Source organism: Mesocricetus auratus, unplaced genomic scaffold, assembly GCF_017639785.1.
Source record: "Mesocricetus auratus isolate SY011 unplaced genomic scaffold, BCM_Maur_2.0 Super-Scaffold_100011, whole genome shotgun sequence".
Classification (NCBI taxonomy): domain Eukaryota; kingdom Metazoa; phylum Chordata; class Mammalia; order Rodentia; family Cricetidae; genus Mesocricetus; species Mesocricetus auratus.
The window spans coordinates 59,306,971-59,329,332 of record NW_024429195.1 but is presented as its reverse complement, the minus strand read 5'-3'; the positions used below and the strand labels follow the sequence as shown (position 1 = coordinate 59,329,332).

The 22,362-nt window shown below is 38.4% G+C and overlaps 1 protein-coding gene and 1 pseudogene across 1 annotated transcript in view; both read right to left on the bottom strand.

Moving 5' to 3' along the window:
- Nav3 (neuron navigator 3) overlaps positions 1-22,362 on the bottom strand; it is a 698,200-nt gene that overhangs the window by 629,293 nt on the left and 46,545 nt on the right. The window lies entirely within an intron of this gene.
- LOC121143405 lies at positions 11,922-12,022 on the bottom strand (annotated as a pseudogene).

Genomic DNA, 22,362 nt, shown 5'->3' with positions numbered 1-22,362 from the left:
TATAATATACAATAGATAATTCCCTACAATCATATATCCACTGATGCAATACGGGTGTTAATCTGTGGTTGCTTATTTTTGATTGGCCTTAAGGCCCATTCCATGAGAATGAAGTTAACATTCAAATTGTTAATTATTGTAAGATTCTAAGACTAAGATCATGGGCCTAGGAAAAGTACTACTATTATTCTCCTAAATGAACTTAATAAAACAACTTCCAATGGCATATTGCTGTATCCTGTTGTGAGAGGTTTCTCACTCTTTTGGTGTTCAGGCTCTTATAACTTTTTGAGGGGCCCACCACCCAGCTCCCAAATAAATCACACACAAATGCCCATTCTTAGTTATGAGTGCCCAGTCTTAGCTTGGCTTGTTTCTAGACAGCTTTTCTTATCGTAAACTAATCCACCAACCTTTTCACTCTGGGCTTTTCTCTTTCTTACTTCTGTAAATCTTACTTTCCTTCTTACTCCATGGCTGACTGGGTGGTTGGCCCTTGGCACCCTCCTCTCCTTGTTCTCTTGCTCCTCTTCCTTCTCCGTCTCCTTCTATTTATCCTCTCTGTCTGCCAGCTCCACATGTCCTTGCTCCTGCCTCGCTATTGGCTGATCAGCTTATTATTAGACCATCAGGTGTTTTAGACAGGGAAAGAATCACAGCTTCACCAAGTCAAACAAATGCAGCATAAACAAAAGTCACACACCTTAGACTAATATTCTACCACAGTACCCATCCTTCAAACCTTAATAAAGAAGCTTATTCTTGTGGTAGATGGTAACACAGAGACCCACAGTGAAACAAGAGAGAGAGATGAACGTTGGAATGCTCAACGCAGAATGGGATGACTTTACCATACCTCTCCCCTCCAGGCTAAGGGATCTATGCAGAAGAGGGGTTGTAAAGTCACGGAGACTGGGGTATCATATATAAGACCTGCACAAGATCCAACCAGACAAAATCCCAGTAGAAAGGAGGGGAAGTGAGCAAAAATTCCCAGCCCTAGCCTAGAAGTTAATAAAAATATATATATAGCTACTGGGAGAGTAAGATCTGTTTTCTTGAATGGAGTGACACTGGATTTATCAATCATATTGCAAGGCAGGCCCCATGCTCAGAAATAGTTGCCCAACATAAATTGGACTCTGTGGGTTTTAGTGGTGTTTTTCTTTTGTATTTGTTTTAGGTTATTTTTAAGAGAGAGAGAGCATGAAGTTGGTAGGTAGAGGGTCTGGGAGGAGTTGGGGAATGGGAAAGAATATAATAAAATACATTGTATGAAGATCTCAAAGAACACATAGAAATAAATATAAAAACACTTATAACACAGATTAAATTTCATGTCCATTTGAACTTGGGTGCATATAGTATCAGAAACTAATTTTTTGCAGTAAATATGATCTCATACTGCAGAACACATTTATTTCCCTGAGTCTAGGGCTATTGGCTAAAAGTACAAAGTTTCTTTATCAATAGCTACACCGGCAATCCTAGTCTGAGCACAGAAAATCTGAGATGATTACTCCTTAAATCTTGGTAGTTCATCTCCTCCACTCCTATAGCTCATCTTCCAACTTGTCAGGAAAGAAATATCCTGTGTGCTAAAACTTTGTTCACATCACTCTTTCTTTGGTAACATGTTTAGAAGGACATACATATCTTGAAAGACTTTACAAGTAGACACCATGGTGCAATCCTATAATCCCAGCACTCAGGAGGCTGAGGTAAGAGGGTCCCAAGTTCAAGGCTAGTCTATGATGCACACCAAGAGCCTGTCTCAAAACAATTATACAAAAAGTCTTGGTTAAGCATTCCCCAGCTACCATTCAAAACAGCAGAACCACTTATACATCACACCCCACAAAGCCAAAGAATGATCTTCAGAGTTTTAGCTACAAAGTCAGGGGCTGTGACTCAGGCACTCTTTTCTCATGGCTTTCTAGCTCCACATCCACAAATGACACCATTAAATAACGATGGTGCTGTGAAACCCGCTATACTATATGGGGCTTTCAAAAGCTAACCTTTCCTCCAGGAACCAGCCTTATAAAACTACTATAAAACAAAGATGTGTCTTTTAAGCACACCAGAGGTGCAAAATCTCAGAGTTTCAAACACAGGCAATAACAACAGTGTTAAACCTTCAGAGAAGAAAACCTGAGCTCTGTTGGGTTTCAGTTGGAGGGCTTTATGTCTATACCAATGAGAGCACTAAGCCTATAACTCATTTATCTCAGAGGACCAAAGGTGGGAAGCTATGTTTTCCAAAGTAGATGGAGCCCAAGTGACCATATCTGGGTGATGTTCTCAGCAAGGGTTACAAGATGTTCTCAGTAAGATTCTGTTAGAGAGTGGTGAATTTAAAAGCAGTCGCAACACACACTGACAGACAACACAAATCCCCACCAGAAACACAAAGATCATCTCAACATCCCTAAGTCAGAGAAGCAGAGCTGAAGCAGGTCAGCTGAAATGGCAACTCCTTGGCATGCCACAATGGCTCAGACTTCCACCCATTCACAAGTCTCTGTTGGCCTTCAGTGTGTCTATCCCAGTCATCCTCCAACAACTTTACACCAGCTTCTTTCCCGCCTCCTACTCCAACTGTGTTATTCAGGCAGCTATGTTGCAATTTATGTGATCTTTCTAAAAAGTCCAAATGAGGCCACATGAGTTAGAAATACAGCCATGAGCCAATGAGGAAGCACCTAAGGTCTGTAGAAGAAATCTAAGAATGAGATGAACTTAGGAACTGGGATTCACCTGGAGGTTCAGAGTTAGCCTGCTTTAGCCCAGATGAAAGGAGGAAATTGGACAGTTTTCACATAGCTTGGCATTGTTTTTAGGCTGAGTTATCTTTCCTACCAGAGCAGTAATCTCTGCCTTTAAGAGATGCGTGCACGCTAAGAGCCCCTGAGAACACTATTCCCCGAGGCTCAGTCACTGAACACCTGTATACTGGAGGACTCCTGTAGAACCATCTGCAGGGAAGTAAGAGGGCTCCATCCCACAACACTGAGTGACACTATGACCAAATAAGAAAGCAGAGAAACTCATGTGTTTTGCACAAGCATTACCACAGGTTGAAAAGCTAAATTGTCATTTACATGATGTAGAAAACATCCATGATGACAGATTTATGAAGCACTTTCAAGAGTACATCACTGTTTCACTTTGTTTTGTTTTTCCTTTCACTAAATCAGGCTTTTATTAGAAAAGAAATTGCATCCCTTCTCAGTCTTGATTAAAATCCTTGACCATCTGGTTATAATCAGGAGTTATATAGCTAAATATGACCAAAATCAATGAGAACCCAGAACATTACAGGGTGGAGTGCACTTGATGCCCACACCCACCTTAACTCCTTTTCAATATTCAAAACGTACAACATAAATGATTCTAACACTTTTCTTCCTGTTGTTAGTGCTGTTGTCATGGCACGTGACCTCACTTCTACTTCTAAGTTTTCCCTCAACATCTCACCTACGTCTTATCCCCAAAAGACTTAGACAGAAAAAAACATCATTTACTTTTGATCCCATGATGGACTGTTCATTTTCACCCAACAGTATGTCAATTCATAGAGCTCAAGACAACTACTCAACTTTGTTAGCTTGTCTTAACTTTGTTTTCTAAAATGATTTTTTAAAGAAAGATATCAAGATGTATGCTGTGTTGGTATTAAGAGATAGACATCTTGATTTTATAGATTTATGAAATTTTTACAATCTTAACAAAACATTGAGTGAAACAAGAGTTTTATAACAAAAATTTAGGGTTTAACCTCAACCCCTCAAAAAATGCTGGCATCTGATTATAAAGTGAACGTTGAGTCTGCTGGCTGAGGGAACTTTCAAGACCACTTTGTAGATGGAGCTTCATCTTTCCTTTATTTTGTTGGATGACAAAAGCAGATGGTCAGCTGTTTTTTTCTAGAATAGCATTCTTTTGCCTTCTAATACACAACCACACAGCCCAGAAAGAAACTACATTTAAAAATATCCACTATAAACACAGTCTCCTCATCCATGTTATAATATGAACTAATTAAATCAGAAGGTAAATCCCGAGCACTTCTGAACCAGGCACGGGTCTGGAAAACAGAGGACCCATAGACTAAATCAGGCAAGTTATCTCTGGAGTATGCATGATTTTTACTCCCTGGACTACATGTTGACTGACAAGTCACATAGTTTCTATCTTGAACTAAACACCAAATATATGCCAAAAACTATACACTATAATCCCACCCTCAAAACAAGCTATCATTAACACGTTCTTTCCTGCCAACTTTATTGCTGTTTTGTCTTTATTCAAAGTAGAGTCCAGGAAGTTTCAGACTCCAGTTAGCTTAACCAACAAGGTATATCCAAATAGTAATCTGTGTACAGTACGTCAAGAACCTTCCGCTCATTTTTACAGTATTTCCACCTAAGATAATGTTGATAAATATGACCCTGCTGGGAGCTAGGAAGTTCTGAGGGATTGCCTGAGTCTTCCAACTGTGTCGATGGCTCCTTCTATTCTCCTTACCCCCACTTCCCAGCACCTCGTATTCCATCTACAGACTGAGCCTTTGTTCACACTTTTTAATTTATGTTAAATGATACTTTTGAGTTGAACTGCCTCCCCTGCTAAGGCTGACTATATTTTCTTTGATTCCTACTTAGAAAGCACATTTAAAGATAAGCCTCAATAAGATTACCGATGCGAAGTAATTCAAAAGAAGATTTCATTTAATTAGAGTTTTGGACTTTTAAAAAAAGGGTATATTTAGCATGATTTGATGAAAAAGCTCTAAGAAAAGTTGCACACAATTTTTAGTAAGGGTTACCAGGTGGATCACAATTAAGACATCTCTGCTTGTACTATCATGGAATTTGAACACAGAATAAGAGATCATGCATACAAGACAAAATGAACAAAACAAGGATAAAACTGGATACATTATATAGAAAAAGAGTAAATCAGAGTAAAGCACACTGGGATTAATTTAATATTATTTTGATTTTAATATCAAATGTTTGAATATTTGAAATAGTAGAAAGACTGTTACACTTTTAAACAGCACGTAAGAGACATTAAAAACCTCTTATAGTAATACATTTTCTTATGATTGTGTAATATAACATTAACTATATAATAAAACTATGAATGTACATATGTATATATTCCCTTAATCATAAACATATATCTTTGTATCATGAAACTGACAGAATCTGAGATGCTGGGCCTGAACACACATGCTCTCATGCACATACACACACAAAATCTGACTATAAATAACTATCCTGGAAGCACACACAATGTGCAATCATGGCACAATGCTGTTAGTTTGCAGATGTGAACATGTCTTTATTAAAAGGTTATTCCTCAGGATGAGTGCAACAACACCAATTACTTTCTAGTCCTGATCCCCCAAGTACACAATGAGGGGATCAAGACTTGAAACAGTGCCATAGTATAAAAAAAAGGAAATGGCAGAGAAGAAATGAGCTTTGGATTAATGAGCTGGCATATACACTATGGCCTTAATGGGTAGCGCTGACAGGGTTCAATTATAGCAGAGTGTGCAGCCTCATTACTGCCAGTGGCTGTCACTTAGGGCGCTGATGCCGAGGAGAATCCAATGTCTGCAGACAAAGGAGAGAAACATGAAAACAAGAGACATGTACAGAGCATCCTGAGGAGCAAAGACCCTAACACCTCTGGAATACACACGCACACACACACACACACACACACACACACACACACACACAAAATGTACACATACACACAAACACACAGATACAACACAATGCACCCACATGTACACACATGAGCGTGCACACACACACACACACACACACACACACACACAGACTCTTTGTGTTTACACTGGGAGAAGTTTCTTTGGCCTGACTTGCTAATTGATTACTACACCTAGGGCTTTTAGTCAGTAATATAATTGAATTAAGGGCCAGTGTCAAGGTAGAATTTTTAAAGAGGATTTTAGTTACTATTCTCCCCAAAATTAATAGATCCCCATTAACAGTGTTCCTTTTTTACTGAACATTGTTAATCTTGCCATTTTACTATTCTGCATCATCTTATGAATAATTAGTACCCTTTACTACATAATTACAATTATAAAGTTTCACAGAGTTTTGAAAGAAGTGTTTTAGTTCCATAAATAGGTACATGTAAATTTCTAGGCTATTAAAATTATCTCCATGCTCTGATGTATACTCAAAAGGGGAAACACACTAAGTGGAGATTTAGGAAGGTCTGACTATTAAAAGTTTTAGAAATGTTGGATAATGCCTTATCACAGAAGATCAATTCCTAAAACCCGTTCCGTGGGTCACAGATGCAAGTCAAAAGCCATCTCTCTTTCATGAAAGGAACTCCTTCCATTTCTATTGGGACAAACACATGCTCACCAACTGATTCTAAAGCAATGAGTTCATACAAACAAAAATAATCAGTTCCTAAGATGATATGTGCATTTAAATCATTTAGCTGTAAATATTTAATGCAACAAAGTTAGCATGATTTGATAAGCAGTATAATGTTTCAAGTAGTTACTTGAACAGCAAATTATAATGCTGACTTTTTCCCCCTCCTAGAAAACCATCTGTAGGTAACTCTAATGACCTATCTTTAAATAATAATTGGATTACTTTTCAATAATATTTGAATGGCATAATTAAAATCAATCTTAGTGGGGATAATTCAGGAAATGTTTTTGTGGTTTTTACAAAAAAGAAATAAACAATAGAAATTTCAGATTACTCAGAAGAGAGTTTTCAAACCACAGTCAAGAGTTTATGACTGAGACGTCTGAGATTGATTTAAGCCAGGAGTTCAGTCCCCAAGGCAGAAGGAGACTCATCCACAAATGCACAGTACACAGATTGCTGGGCCAAGTGAAGCTAAAATAAGAAGAAACATATAGAGAAGAAATGTCTCAAATGAACAGGCATTTTCCATACCAATCAAACCATAAAAAAAAGACAACACACATTCACATTTTTAAAGGGGGGAGGGTTTTCAAAAAGCCATTTTGTAGAAGGGACTCAAAGAGCTTTTCTAATAAAGATAGGTGACAGGTACTAGGCATAATGATGATTCCATGTTAGAAAGCACACTGAAAACAAAACAAAAAAGCATTTCCCTTTGTGTCTATATTTTTAAATATATCCTCATTCTAACACTTATAGGTAATTCAAATGGAAACAAATTAACTTACTTCTACAAAAATCTCTTACAGCAGATGTTTATAGTCTGGTGATTTATTTCCAACTTGAAATACCTACTTAGACTAGTGGTTTTCAACCTTCATACTACTGAGACCCTTTAAGACAGTTCATCACCTTATGATGACCCCCAACCATAAGATTATTTCATTGGCACTTCACAACTATAATTCTGTTACTGTTATGACTTGTAATCTAAATATCTGATACACAGGATACCTGATATGTGACCCCGTGAGGTCACAATCCACAGGTTAGGAACCAATGAAAGGTACTCGAGTCATCCAAGCATGCTGTTTCAGTATCTTCAGGTGTCACCTTCCATCCTTGCATCTCTCACCATCACCAAGTGCCTAGGTACAGCATCTGCTGTGAACATCGCTAACCTTCCAGGTGGGTATGGGATGTCTGAACAACGCTCCCCGACTCCCTACATTTTCTTCCCAACCCAGATTCGTGTTCTCTCAACGGCCTTGGTCATTAAGCTGAAGTTTCAAGACCTACAATGGGAACTCAGAAAATCACCAATGAACATGAGAATTTGCTATGTAACCACCAATGTGTACAAGAGAGCTGGAGAGCAGGCCTGTGCAGGACATTCCAGCTGGCACCCAACAACCCCAATGAACATGAATGAAGACAAGCCACTTAGGCCTGGAAGCCTAAGGTGGAGAACGTTATGCAACTTCAGTAGGCTAAAAATACTAAATAATAAAGCATGTATGATGCACTGAAGTGCAAAGACCTTAGCTATTGGAAAAAGGTTGATTTCCCCACCGCCCTTTACGGTAATGCATGACTTCATTATATCCTCAGACCCATGGCACTTTGTGGTTTATGTTCTTTATCATATTTGCCAAGTTAAGCCACAGAGTGTAGCATGAAGACTGTTCCAGCTAAATGCTGTGCAACCACTAAAAATATATTTCATATATACCTCTGATCTCACCGCCATAATTGGCAGGGACAAAAATACACTGTGACCCATCTCATCATTTCCTGCCTACAGTGTCAAAAAACTCCAAAGAACGTTATTTTTTTATTTAGGTCTTTATGGAAGTCATAAAAGACCCTATACATTTTTGTTCAGTATATTTGTAACTAAAACATGTTTTCTTCTCTTCTGAAGGTATCAAATAGCTAATCTTTTGTTATTAAGATATGGAAAGCTATACACAAAGCCATAGTATGGTTTCCAGCTGGAAAGAAAAGGCAGAAAAAGTGGGAAGAAATATGTGTGAAGAAATGGACTATTGCTAAACACAGAGTATAGTATGGTTTAGGTGTTTACTGGACAGCCTTTTGACTTCTAATATAATAAGTATATGTCTATTCATCAATGGTAGCTAACATTAAATTAAATTAAAATATATTACTGACAGTGAAACCATTATATTTTAATTTAAGAAAAGATTACTGCCATTTTCCAAACATAAGATGGAGAATTCCAACAGAATGCATGTTTCACTGTTCCTCAAATCTATTTTTAATGAGGTTTCCATCTCCAGGTTTGAGAGCAGTCCCTAGCCACTGGCATCTGGATAGAGCTTTCATCCCTTCTGATTTCCGAGACCTTGTCATCCTTGTTATGCTTCATGTCTTATATGGATATTCTTTCTCTTGAGACAGGGTTTCTCTGTGTAGCCCTGGCTGGCATGAAACTCACAGAGATCTGCCTGCTTCTGCTCCCGAGTGCTGGGATTAAAGGTATGTGCCACCATCACTCAGCTAGTATGGACATGATTATTTTAAGTGCCAAGTAACCTGGGCTATTCCCACAGGGTTAGCAACACATCCCATTACAAATTTAAGCCCATGATTACAAATACCCAGACTGTAAGGAAAGTCACCTCAGTTATTTCTAGTCATGGAACCCATAAAACTATCTTCCCAATTATCATAGATGAATGGATGAATGATAGACAGATAGATACATAGATACATAGATTGGTACATAGATCGATAGTTAGATAGATACATAGATATGTTGATAGATACATAGATCAATACATACAAAGGTAGGTAGATATATTGATAGATATAAAACTCCAAATCCATTTAAATTAAAATAACATATTATATGTAACAACTGAGAGAGACAGAGTCTAGGTCAGTTTCTGATACTGTGATTCAATTTGTGTCCATCCCAGCTCCCACATTGACTTATTGAAGTCCACAGGCATGCCCAAGGTTTGCTTTAATTTCTAAGCATTCCATAGCTACATAGTGCCTGATTTTACTCCATCAGAATCAGATCTACATTACTTACCAATAGCTGCATCGTCCCCCAATAGCAGCACAGGTTAAATAATAAAATAATCCATGTATGAACAAACCGCTTTCCTCTTTCACCATTCTCTGAGGACACTTTTGCGAGAACATAAAAAAAGAAAAAAAACAAGCAAAAAAAAAACCAGCTCTTATCAAAGGATTTAAGGGAATGAGTGTCAAGCAATGTTTAACACCACAGTTAGAAACTCAGACTGCTCTGAGCCTCTGGGCACACATAAATAAAGCTAGATTTCATTACGGGCCTGACAGCATTATATAGCCCTAAATTTTTTATTTTATTTCAACTCTAGACAAAAGCATAGAGAACGAACAGACACTTTGAAGAATACACTGTAAAATATCATTGCAAAAAATAAACAGAGAAAAGGAACATGATGAATCAAGAAATGCCTTCCATGTATTTCCAAACACTTTCTCAGAAATACAAAAATTCCTCATGCTCTCTACACTTTAATTTAAGCCCTTAATTTGATCCATATTCTCAGTGCTGAAAGCATAATTATTTTTTTAAGAAGTATCTTATCCAATAATATCTTTGACATTGCATTCTCTTTATGACTCTTGTATGTCAAATTTAGTTCCCTTTTCACAGTTTCTATATTCCAGTACACTGGTGCCCCTTTCTAGTTAAAAGCATCTTGTTGAACAGTAGCTTGCTGTTTGTTAGAATACCTTCATATAGCCAGTAGACAATGTGGCACAGCCTCACTCCAGCACATATTCTCAAACAATATATCAAGCCAGCAAGTTGACTCAGCAGGTAAAGGCTCCTTCTGGCTGTCTTTTAACTCACAGCAATCTGCCTGCCTCTGCCTCCTGAGAGCTGGGATTAAAGGCTGCTCCACCACCTGCCCACCTGCCTGGCTGACCCAAGAGAAAGAGCACAAAAGAAGCCATGCCTCAAGCTTTCCTCTTTCCAGCATCCATCTACCTGAAGCCACGCCCAAGGGGTATGGCTGCCAAGGCTTCAGGTACACTCTTTCTCTTTGGTTAGCCAGTTGAGGTGGTGCACACTGGTAGGGTTTGCTGAGGGAGGAGGCAGGAGGATGATGAGTCTGAGGCTAGGCTGGTCTACAGAGTGAGTTCCAGGGCAGGCTCTCTTCTTCACAAAGGAAAAGGTTTCCCTTAACAAAATGGTGATCAGGAGTGGGATCATGAATTTCCACGCAGAATGACAAAAGCTTTAAAGGAATTTTAGAAACAGAAGAACGGAGAGATGCACAGATTTTTGGTAGCAGCGTTTTCTCAGGTGGGCTCTGTTTTGTTAGCAGCAAGCAGAGACTCGCGGCTGGCTTAAGTTAGCCTTCCTGACTCGGCATTAAAAAAAAAACCAGCAAGGTTGTTTTAAAAGACTCTGCTAACGATTAAAAGGTGTGTATGTACAGCTGGAAGAGGCAGCTTTTGCTGGATGTCAGCATGGACTGAGGCGGTAAGCTGGAATCACGCTTACGCCTGCCATCTTGGAAACGACAGTTTGAAACAGCCGCGGTTTTACAGATAAGACGCGTGGCCAGAAAAACATAAAGATTTACAGTAAAGTCAGACTTGGATGAACAAAACCTGTAAAGGTTTACAGTGTGTTTAAAAATATACATGAGATTGAGAGAGAAAATGAAACGGCAAAGTGGTAAATAAATAGAAAAGCCGACGTTGTGGTGGCGCACGCGGGTAGGATTTCCTCCAGAGGCAGAGGCAGGCTGATTTCCAAAGAGAAACCCTGTCTCAGAGAAAAATAAAAGTAAAATAAATAAAGTAATAATAGATAAATAAGCCACGTAAAGATGGAAAATACACAGAGAGTCTGGATACTGTACGCTATTATGTTTTTCAGTTTTTTGCTTGCTCAGGAAGGAACTGCTACTGAAGTACACTTGATTATAAATGCTGCTAAATTAATCCAACTTCTATCTTTTAAAAATGCCTTAACTTCAAAATTTAAGTATAATGATATGTTACTTGGGAAAGGAGACTTTACTTATGTTTCTACAGAAAATGAAAAGCTGAGGATTCCTTCCAGGCTTCTGTGGTTTGACGAACCAAGACCCCCGGAAGCAGTGGACCAGGTGTTCCAACAACTGAAACAGCTAAGATGATGCAGCTTTACAGACCCCGAAAATATGGACTTATATAGGTTTCTGAGTTTTGTCATGATCCCCATGGTATGAACAGCACCCCCTTCCAGCAGGAAGCAGTTTGGAATGAGCGACGTCCCAATTCCCATCTTGTTTATAAATCTTTGTTTTCATTTAAATGGCATTGTTTATAATTGGTTAATGATCACAGCCAATCTCTTTTTTAATGGTAAAAAAGGGAATTATGGTATGGGTATTGTTTTTCATTTATTGATACAAATTCAAGGTCAATTTTATGATGCTTATATTTCTCCTCTTGATTAAGTATTGTGCTTATACTGATCTTTTAAAACGTAATGCATATTAAACTGATAAGAACAGATACTACACTTGATCTTAGCCAAAAGGCCGAGAAGCATGGGACTGATCAGTACCCCCTGAATTTGGGTGTCAGTGAGGAGGCCTAGGGAACCTTTTGAGCCTTGGGCAGCAGATCAGTACCCATACCAAGTATACACACGGACTTTGGACTCCCATAGAATAATGTGAGGTGCACTCTCACCCTGAACTCTTGGGGAAGGGTCTAGGCCCTGCCCTATATGAAATGACAGACTATGGACACCCCCATGGAGGGCCTCACCCTCCCTGGGGGAATGAGGGGATAACGGGGGGGGGTTGGGGGTAGGGCACGGGAGGAGGGGAGGGAATGGGAGCGGGACCTGGAACTGACTTGTGAAGCAACCTCGTTTCTTATCTAAATTTAAACTGGAAAAAAAGAAAGTTATTTGAATTCATGTTAAACATTAATGTAATTTTTGAAAGGTTATATGTGATTTTTTTACCAAAATAAATCTGGAGAATAAAAAAAAACGTAATGCATAATTGAATATAGACTATAGATAGTTATTGATAATAGGATTTATAGTTAGGTAAGTTAGGTTTTCTAGATATATAGAGATGTATTTGAGACAGATAGATAAAGTCTTCAAACCTCTCAAAGACCTTTAGAAAATGGCATTTAAAATGGTTTAGGGTTTTTCTTGACAATGAGAAATGTCTGCTCCTGGCAGCACCAATTACGTCTGAGAGGAAGATGGGCATCAAAGAAACTTGTTATGGAGTTTGCTTTCAACATGGCAAGGTTAGCCATTTGGGCAAGAAACTGCTCTTGCCTGTACTGCTTGACTGTTGTTGTATAATCTGGACCCACAGAAAAGTGACTGCTGAACTCAGTCTTACAGGGTTCCTGCTTCATGGAAGAGTCTATGAGACTTTCTGCAGGACACAGAAAAATGACTGACAGACTGCTGATGCAGATGGACAGTTTGAAATTTCCTGCTTTGCTGAGAAGTCTTCTGGACACATTGTGGCCTATGGGCTGAAGATGGATGCCCCAACGTTACAGAGGAACTTTGGGTGACTGTTCAGGTAGCAAGATGTCTCTGTCAATCCTAGTGTTTATATATTATTCTTCTGTGGTCTTTGATGGAGTTGAAGACAGATAGTTATAGTTTTCCTTAGTTATGATAAAAGATAAGCTACATATAGGACTTTGGACTCACAAGAATGAGATAGATGATATTTTCTTTAAATCTTGCTAAATGTTGATAGACAAAATATTGTAACTGTATTCTTACTTGATAACTGTTCTGTTATATATAACAGACTATATTAAAGTTAAGACCTTTCTTTTTGTTTAAACAGAAAAGAGGAGATGATGGGGGAAGTCCTGTACATTTGTCAATAAAGTACTGTTGAGCCAATAGGAATCTAGATAGGTGGGACTAGGAGTCCAGGAGGATTCTGGGAAGGAGAAACACAGGAAGTCAACATGTAACCACCATGGGGTAGGAAGCCCGGAACTATTCTCCGGTAAGAGACATACTTAGATTAACAATTATGGGGTAATTACTTAAGTCAGAGCTAGCCAGTAAGAAACAAGCAAGACCAACAGCTTCATAATTAATATAGCCTCCTGTGTGTTTATTTGGGACTGATGCAGCTCTAGAACCAGGCTGGTGGAAAGGCTTCTCTCAAGGAAAAAGCTTCCTTTAACAAGGCTCCAAAGCTACACAGAGAAACTCTGTCTTGAAAAACCTCATGGGTGGGAGTCGTGCCCCTGAGGTAAAAAGATGTATGTTCTGTGTCTGCGACTACTGCCACCATGCCTAATGACCTAAAGTTCTACCCCAGGGACCCAGATAATAGAAGGAGAACCAATTCTCTAAGTTGTACTTTGACTTCTATATGCACATTTTGGTAAATCCAGTTACAAATCTACCTATACAGACACACATAAATAAACCTAAAGAAGAATAAGGCAATCATGTCTAACTGCCTCAGATTTGCTTCTGATAAACTCCTATACCACACCTTTTCATAATAAGGAAAACAGGGATGCTATAATTACAGCATGGACATGTTGACCACTTTATTCACAAGTGAAAAACTGCATGGACATTAACTATGCTTTTGCTACTTTACAGAATTTGAAATCTTTGTGTGACATCCCTTATGATTTTTTCTACATTCTCAATATAAATTCTTTGTTTAAAATATGATATATACATAGCACTTAATATCCTTTCAACTATTACTTGGGAAGTTATAAACTCTATTTAGAACCACCACTTATTCATCTTCATATAAAATAATTTTTGACTCCTGTTAACTTTAGCTCGTAGATCATACTTGCCAAACATTAGTCATGTTCCAGATGTTTCTACTACAGAACACCGAGGAAGACTTGCCATGCTACATTCCTCTTTAAGCATTCCTATTTCACTTTTTAATTTTAAAATTACTTCTAAAACTTCATACAATATATCCTGATCATGGTTTTTATAATCAAGTAGTTTGGGGAAAGTAGACATTTCACAGAGGTTAATTTTTCTTGAGTAGTGCAAATTAGTTAGAAGAAAAACTAAATTACACCAGAATATAAAAGATGTGTTTCTCAGGAATGGTGCCAGTTAGATTGAGCCCAATAAACCTCTTCTTTTTAAGGATTGAAACATTTGGGATTTTGAATGCAAATAATGAGAAGAAAAGTAAGAATTCACATCTATGATGTATATAGTTCTGTGAAGGAGGCTGAATATTGTGAATTATGTAATCGTGACTTCTTAAAGGGTGTTTAGCCCAAGAGGAAATTCCCATGTTTCTAATTCAGAATTTTAAACATTTTTAATCACTATTCTGGAAACACCCAAACTTAATGTAAATAAGATATTTTTACCCTAACTGAAATAAACTGATCTTTCCCTTCTAAAAGTGATCACATTTGCCTTTTTTTCTAAATCAGAGTTACAAACTCAGTTGAAAAAAAAGCTATAAAACCACATGCATCTAGGCAATGACAGATTGGGTGGAGCAACGCTCATAATCTCTTCCTGAGTGTGTTCTTGCTGTCTAAATCAAGGCCATGGGTGCCAACAGGCATATTCCACCTGGGATCTCACAACACTGCTGGGTTTTTCTTACCCCCAGCACTGCCATAATCAGAGAAGTTCTGCAATCATAATTTACATATATAATGCAATGCAATATAATGCAAAAGAAAAATTCCAGCACGTTCTTTAGATTTGAATTGCCTTTTTGATGCTAGAAGCGATGCGTGCACACCTTTTTCGTTGCTGTAAGGGACAGGGATATGATTAAAACGCTGTGGTTGGTGGCTAATTCAGTCAGATGGTGTCGCTTACACGTAGTCTTGCTCCTGGACTGGCATTTTTTCCTGGCAGACATCTCTCATGTTTATCTTCAGTTCTATACAGAAATACTATCTGCTTTAAGTACCCCACTGGATCTCCCAATTGAGACTGTATCTCTTCTCTTGGTTGTATTTTCTCTAACACTTTGGTGAGAATAAGGAGGTTGTAATAAATGGCAGTTAGGAATTAAGGCCCATGCCTGTATCACCTCAAGCAGTGATTATACATAAATTCTCTTTTTCTACAATCCTATAGGTAAATTGGGGAATCTACCATGGTCTTTGCAGTAGAGCAGTTGGAAAAACTATCCATTTCAATGTGAAAATAAAATCATTTTACAAGCAACAGAAACAATTCTAATTTCATAAAGAAACTAGAGTCACTGCACACAGACATACAACTAATGCTGCAATCCACTTGGAAACTTTAACTATGGGTACTTCTTTGCTTATAAATTTTATTTAAATTGGAAAAAATCTTATTTTACATATAATAAAATCTTATTTTACCCAGTTCCTTTTCCCTCCCATCCTCCCATGCTCCCCACCAACCCCCCATTCACTCCCCAGGGAGAGCGAAGCCTTCCATGAGGGATCATGAAAGTCTGTCAAGTCATTTGGAGCAGACCCCAGGCCCTCCCCCATGTGTCTAGACTGAGAGAGTATCCCTCTGTAGGGAATGGGCTCCCAAAGTCCAATCATGCACTAGGGATAAATACTGGTTCCACTGCCAAAGGCCCTATAGACTTCCCAGGCCTCCTAGCTGATACTCACGTTCAGGGGACCTAGATAGGTCCGATGTTGTTCTCACTGTGGGTACTTCTGAAGTTAGAGATGTGAAAACAGAATCGGAGACAGGAAACACAAGTGGCCAAGATCACAGAGATGGCAAACAAATTTCATTTCCACCTAAGCATTTTACAGCTAGGATAAGGCCTGAAGGCTGGGTATGATAGCTCAACAAGAAGCAAACGGAGCGTATAGGTAGATTAGGTGCAGTCAGAAGCCCCTCCATTAAATGGAAGCCACACAGACCCACAGAACCTCAATGTAATACTCCACAGAAGATGCAAGAATTGCAATGCCTCCAGAGGAATTTCCTAGGCTTCTTAAACACATCCTGAAACTAGAGCCAACCTTCTAGGAAAGTTTATATGGGCTACCAAGTTCCAAGAATCTGTGCATAGGAAGAGAAGATGAATTCAAGGAAGTTCTGAGATATCCCTCCAAATGGAAAAGTTAAAGGATGCCTACCTCTTCTAATCATCCACTCTCAGTAGCCTCCTCTGCAGCCGACCCCTCTTGGAAATGTGTGAAGAGCAAAGAGTCCACACACACACCATTTGTATTCCACACCAGTAGGTCTGTAGTATTGTGTGCTGCCTTCATTCTAATCATCATGCTTTTGCAGACTGAGAGAGGCAAGCTATAATTTGGAAATGGCTACTGTTATGTTTGTTTGATTGTGTGCTCCCCTTTGGTTTTGTTTTAGTGACGTGAGCATACTGCAAAATGCCTATGTATTATAGAAAATTTTTAAAGCACTCATTAAAGAATAATTCAAATGTTACATTCTTTGTCTGATTAAAAGACTTTTTATCACATCTGTATTGTCTCTGTCAATGTGCTCCTAAAGATTGTCCCAAACAAAACTTAGAGGCACTGAAAGAGAAAACAGAGCCCTAAATTGTTAAGATAAGAAAGCATCAATACTTGGAATCAAATGCTGGAATGGCAATTGGAAGAGGGGGGTGACTCCCCTCCCTGGAGCTTTTTACAGCGAAAATCATGAGAATAAAGAGACAGCTATAGATTATGAGAATTGCTGAAGACAAGAAAAATCATGAGAATAAAGAGACAGCTATAGATTATGAGAATCACTGAAGACAAGATTTTGGCAGAGGTCTTCTGCCTCCATGCTTATGCATGGTTTGTATCCACAGACTTATGACTTATAGCAGTTTCAAATACACTCAAAATATTTTCATATGATTAATTGACATTTTTAGACTGTGAAGCTTTAGAATATTATAAAACAAGTATCCTAAGGATGTATTAGAATATTGGACCTGGAAAAGAGCAAGCACATGAACACTCACAATTATATTATACATTACAAATTCTTATTAGACCCAAGGGCTACAAATGTCCTCCTATGGATTCACAAACCCTTCCCCGAGTCATTTGCTTTACTTGATAATGGTCAATACTTTGACACTATTTTATCTCATACAATATTACTTCTACCTTCAAAATAAATCAACTGTTTACCATTACCAGAACTACCCAGCATCTACTACAAAGCCTCAAATGTAATTTATACACACAGTTTTGAAACTGAGTTTCCATCCCCTATCAGCTTATATCAATGTACTACTCTTTGTTCAACTTCTTTTTCTAATAGCATGCCATTAATACTGAAAAAGAAAATCACATCAGTAACCAATAACAAAATTTTGTATGATTAGAAGGATTATTATATCCAACTGTGGAACTGCATGGATGGCAGGAACACAAATCAACCTCTATTTCAAAAGTCTTGAAATGTATTTTGTTTGTCACTATATAAAGTGGTTGTCTGGGAGACATGGCTTAAGATGTATAAGGAAGACTTGCATCTAAAACTATCTCTCCCATCTGCTGAAAATTCTTCATTTTACTTCAGCAAAATCCAAGAAATTTATTCCTTCAAGTTACAAAAATTTAACAAAATACAAATGCTAAAAGGAAGATATCAGCCAATCCTATAAAGCATTTCCAGTTTCAAATACATTAAATTGATTGCATAACCCAACTAAGAATTAGTTGAGATCTAATGCATATGGGACTCCTTAAGAAGTAAGGACTGGATGGGGACATGTTTTTGTTATAAAAAGTAAAGGAGGGATGGTTTGGAAGCTTTGGAAAGGGAACATCCAGACACATGAGGAATCAATGAAAAAAAAGTAATCATAAAGACAAATGTCATTTGCCTCATAACTTTGACAAAACCCGATCCTTCCTTCACCATGGCCAAGAAGAACAAAAGCAAGTCTTTGACTTCCTGGAGATCGGCTTAGTCCTTGATGCTTCCAAGTCACTGAGCACTTCAAAACCAGCTTTGAGGCTAAACATTTACATAGACCTGGGGTGCTTTAGTAATTACTTCAACCTGAGAAAATGGAACTTTTCAGTACAAAAATTGAACTGCGGGAATGAATGGCCGTGAGAAAGGAAAAAATTAGGAAGTTGGTTAGTAGTTGAAGGCAGAGAAGCAAAATCTCTACACCCGTGGTTCTCAACCAGGATAATTTTGTGTGCCACAGATCATTTGGCAAATTGGCAGGTATCTTTGGCTATCCAAAGTGGGAGAGAGAATGCATCTAACATCCAGAGAATGGGGGCAGTGATCTTACTTCACGTTCTGCAACGCACAGTCTCCCATACTAAAGAAATCCCAGTGCCAGCACTTTTTGAAGTTGAGACTAATTTTACACAAAAGGTAAAACATGATTGCAGGAGCAACCAAGAAATAATCTTGTTTGATTTGCACGGTCACAAAGCAGACCTATGTTTTACCAAAAAATTTATTACAACACACCTGATGTAAGGGGGAAGTCTGGGTGCTATTCAAAGCTTCAGCCCAAAATGAACAAGGCCCACTGGTACCCAAATATGCAAAGCTGAGTTCACAGCTGTAGAGACAGCTACATCCTGACTTAGAAATAAGCAGCAGCTCTTCTAAGAGTTTCAGAGTTTGACACCACCCTGTGAAGTATGTCAAGTATAAATGGATATGGAGGATGGTAGTGATGATGATGGAGATCAAGACGATGGTGGTAGTAACAGAATATTGCACTAGTTTCAAATATCCTCTAATTTTAAATAAAAACATGCTAAATACATAATGTGCCAAGTAGTATGTGCTCATTGCAAACTATGCATTTTATATTAAAAAAAAGAAAGTGGATAAAATAATCAGTCATCAAGAAAAGCCAAATTTAGGATCAAACCTAGGTGTACCTGGTTGAAAAAAATCTTGTTTTGAATACCATATAATGCAAGCATAATGGCAGAAGATATTGATCTAAGAGAAATAAAGAAAAAAATCACCAACATTCATCCACTTGTCATTCCTTAGGCATTTGAGTACCTCCCATTAGCGCAGGACACTTTTATCTTAGAGAAGAAACCATTCAGTGAGACGGAGAATGTCCAGATGGGAATCTATTATCATACTCTAGTCAATCCCTGCAGTCCACAAGGACAAGAAAAAATAGACGTGTCCTCTAGGCACAATACAGCTGTGGTTTAATCAATTGTTGAATCCTCTGTTAAAAGCCAAAAGGTAGATTCCCTCTCCCATCTCCCTCTGTTTCTCCAATTTCTCTCCCCCTCCCTTTCTCTCATTCTTTCTCTCTCTCTCTCTCCCACTTCCTCCTTCTTTTCCCTTCCCTGTCTCCCCATCCTATCTGAAAGCCTGACAAAATTGAGTGATAGATTTATGGACAAGATTTGAGGCCCTAGGAACCCAAACTTTAAGTTACTAAAAATCATGAGGGGAACTGAAATATCTCTAAATGATCAGCAGACTGTGGAAGCAGTAGCCTAGCAAGTGAACTAACCCTCTCACATTACCCATTTCCTCACCTACTGAATGAGAAGGAGAGCTTCCCCTGCCTACCTTACAGTACTGCAATAGATAATGCATTGAGAGGACTTGGTAAGTTGTCAAGATTGACCCTGGTCTTGGTATCTCATTTTATCCACCTGTACCTATTATAGGTCAAATATTTTGTAATAAACGTGGTTGGTTAGTAGAAAGACACCATACCATCCCTTTTCCATGCCTGTCACCAAGTACCACTCACAAAACCCAAAGGCTATGATCTCTGTAAAGATGGGGCTTGATTTTCCTCTTGCTCCATTTCCATATTTATTATCATTTTATAAACACAGAATCAAATAGCTGATTTGCAGTCAGACCATGTCATGTTTCATACTTAAGTACAATTCACTTAGGGATATCCCTACTCCCACCCCAGGTGTATGTGTGTACTTCTTACTTTGTTATATTTAGGACTTCTGTCTGTAGCCTGTAATGGGGAAGGGGCCATGCTGCCTTCCCTATGACACCACTTAAACAGTGCCACTTTTCCTGTAGAAAAGTGTATCTGAAACTAACCCATACATTTCCACTGGGGTGCAAAGGTTCAGAATGCAGATGCTATCAAAGAACCAAGTATGGTCAAATGGACTGGAGATGGGTTTAGAGAAATTGCAGTGACCTTTCAAAATGAAAAGGAATGTTTTTCATCCTGGAGTTAGGAATAGAATCCTTATCCTGGAGCCATTCCAACTCCTCCCCTCCACCTTCAGCATGACCTTCAAACAGTTCAATATGCTGCCAGTACTGCTATAGCACATATATGTAGCATATGCATTATAAAATAGTCCCATCTGATTCTTGCATTAGAAAACAACTTAAGCATTATCAGATATCCCACTAGTTCATATGCAAATTGATCTTTGATTAACACCCAGGTGAACAAAGAAAAATGCACAAAGGCATGCCGCTGGACTAAGCCACATCAGAGCCCCAAATATAAAGACACAAGCACCTAGTTCAGCATCCACCATCCTTGTTGACTTCTGCATTATGAGTCAGATCCTTAGCAATTACTGTTACAATCTTCACTCAATTTAGATCACCCCAACCTCTTCACAATAATCCCCAAGCTAGACTCTGACTGAAGTCAAGTCCCTCTTCAGATCTTTTGCAAGTTAATGCTGCACATTCAACACTGTACTGGCACAATCCTTCATCTTTTACCATGTACCTGTGTTGCCATGGTTATTAGGTTCCTACTCTTCACCTCTCCACCTTAGTCGTCACTGGCAAACTTTTTGTTTTATCTTTGAAATTCTTTTCCCCATATATCATGGTTTTATGTTATTATTGTGTCATTTTCTCCAGGGCAATGCTGTAATTGTGATTTTTTTTCAGGAATGAAGCCAGGAAATTGACTACATCTTGTACTATTGCATGCATACTCTTTTAATTTTTCATTACATCTAGTTTTATTTAGCACACAAAGCAATGAGTTTCATTGTGGCATTTGCATATATACACACCGCTACACTTTGTTTTTGCTCATCCACACACCGCACTATTCTTTTACACCCTCCACCATCTAGCTGTTCCCTGAGTCCTTCAGGATGAGGATTCCAGTGCTATCTCCATAGCTTGAACTACATATGAGAAAAAATAGTTGCAGTATGTTTCTCAGTCTGGCTTATTTCTCTTAACATAATGATCTCAAATTCTATTTTCCTGAAAATGTCTTGATCTCATGTTCCTTTAAACAAAATTCCACTGTACCACATCTTCTTTACCTATTAATTGATGGATGAACATCTATACTAGTTCCATTTATTAAATATAATGTATAGTTTTGCAATAAATATGGGTGTGCCAATATCTCTTTGGTTATGTTGGCTTAGAGATCTTTTGACATACACCTAGGAAGATGACAACCTGCAGTTTTGCATAATCAAATGAAATTGTCCTTGTTAGCTAAAGTTATTCTTTGCCTGTTAAGCCTGTGTCCAACCTCTTCCCCAAGTTAAATCCTACTTTGACTTCTAGCCTATTCAAAACTAATCCTGAGCCCCCACAGAGGCACACATATAGAACTTTCTTACCTTCACTTAGCCCGTTGCACAGAAAGTATGCCTTAATAAAGCTATCTCCACCTCAGAAGCAATAGCCCATTGTACATTTGAGAACACTCTGAGCATAACACAGTGTAGGTATCTAGTAAGTACTGAGAACAATGGAACAGGAAAAGGAATTCTTAACAGCCTATTTATAGCCTTACAATTCAGCAACATGGATGAAAGGAGAAAAAAATTAAGAAAGGGGGTTGTGGAGGAAAACCACCACAGAAAGCAAGCTGAGTGTGTTCAGATGAAGACAATACATGCAAAATTTGGGGCCTCAAGGTCCACAACAAAGAAAAGAATTATATTAACATTTAAGGGTAAAGTATATGAAAACAAATTTTAA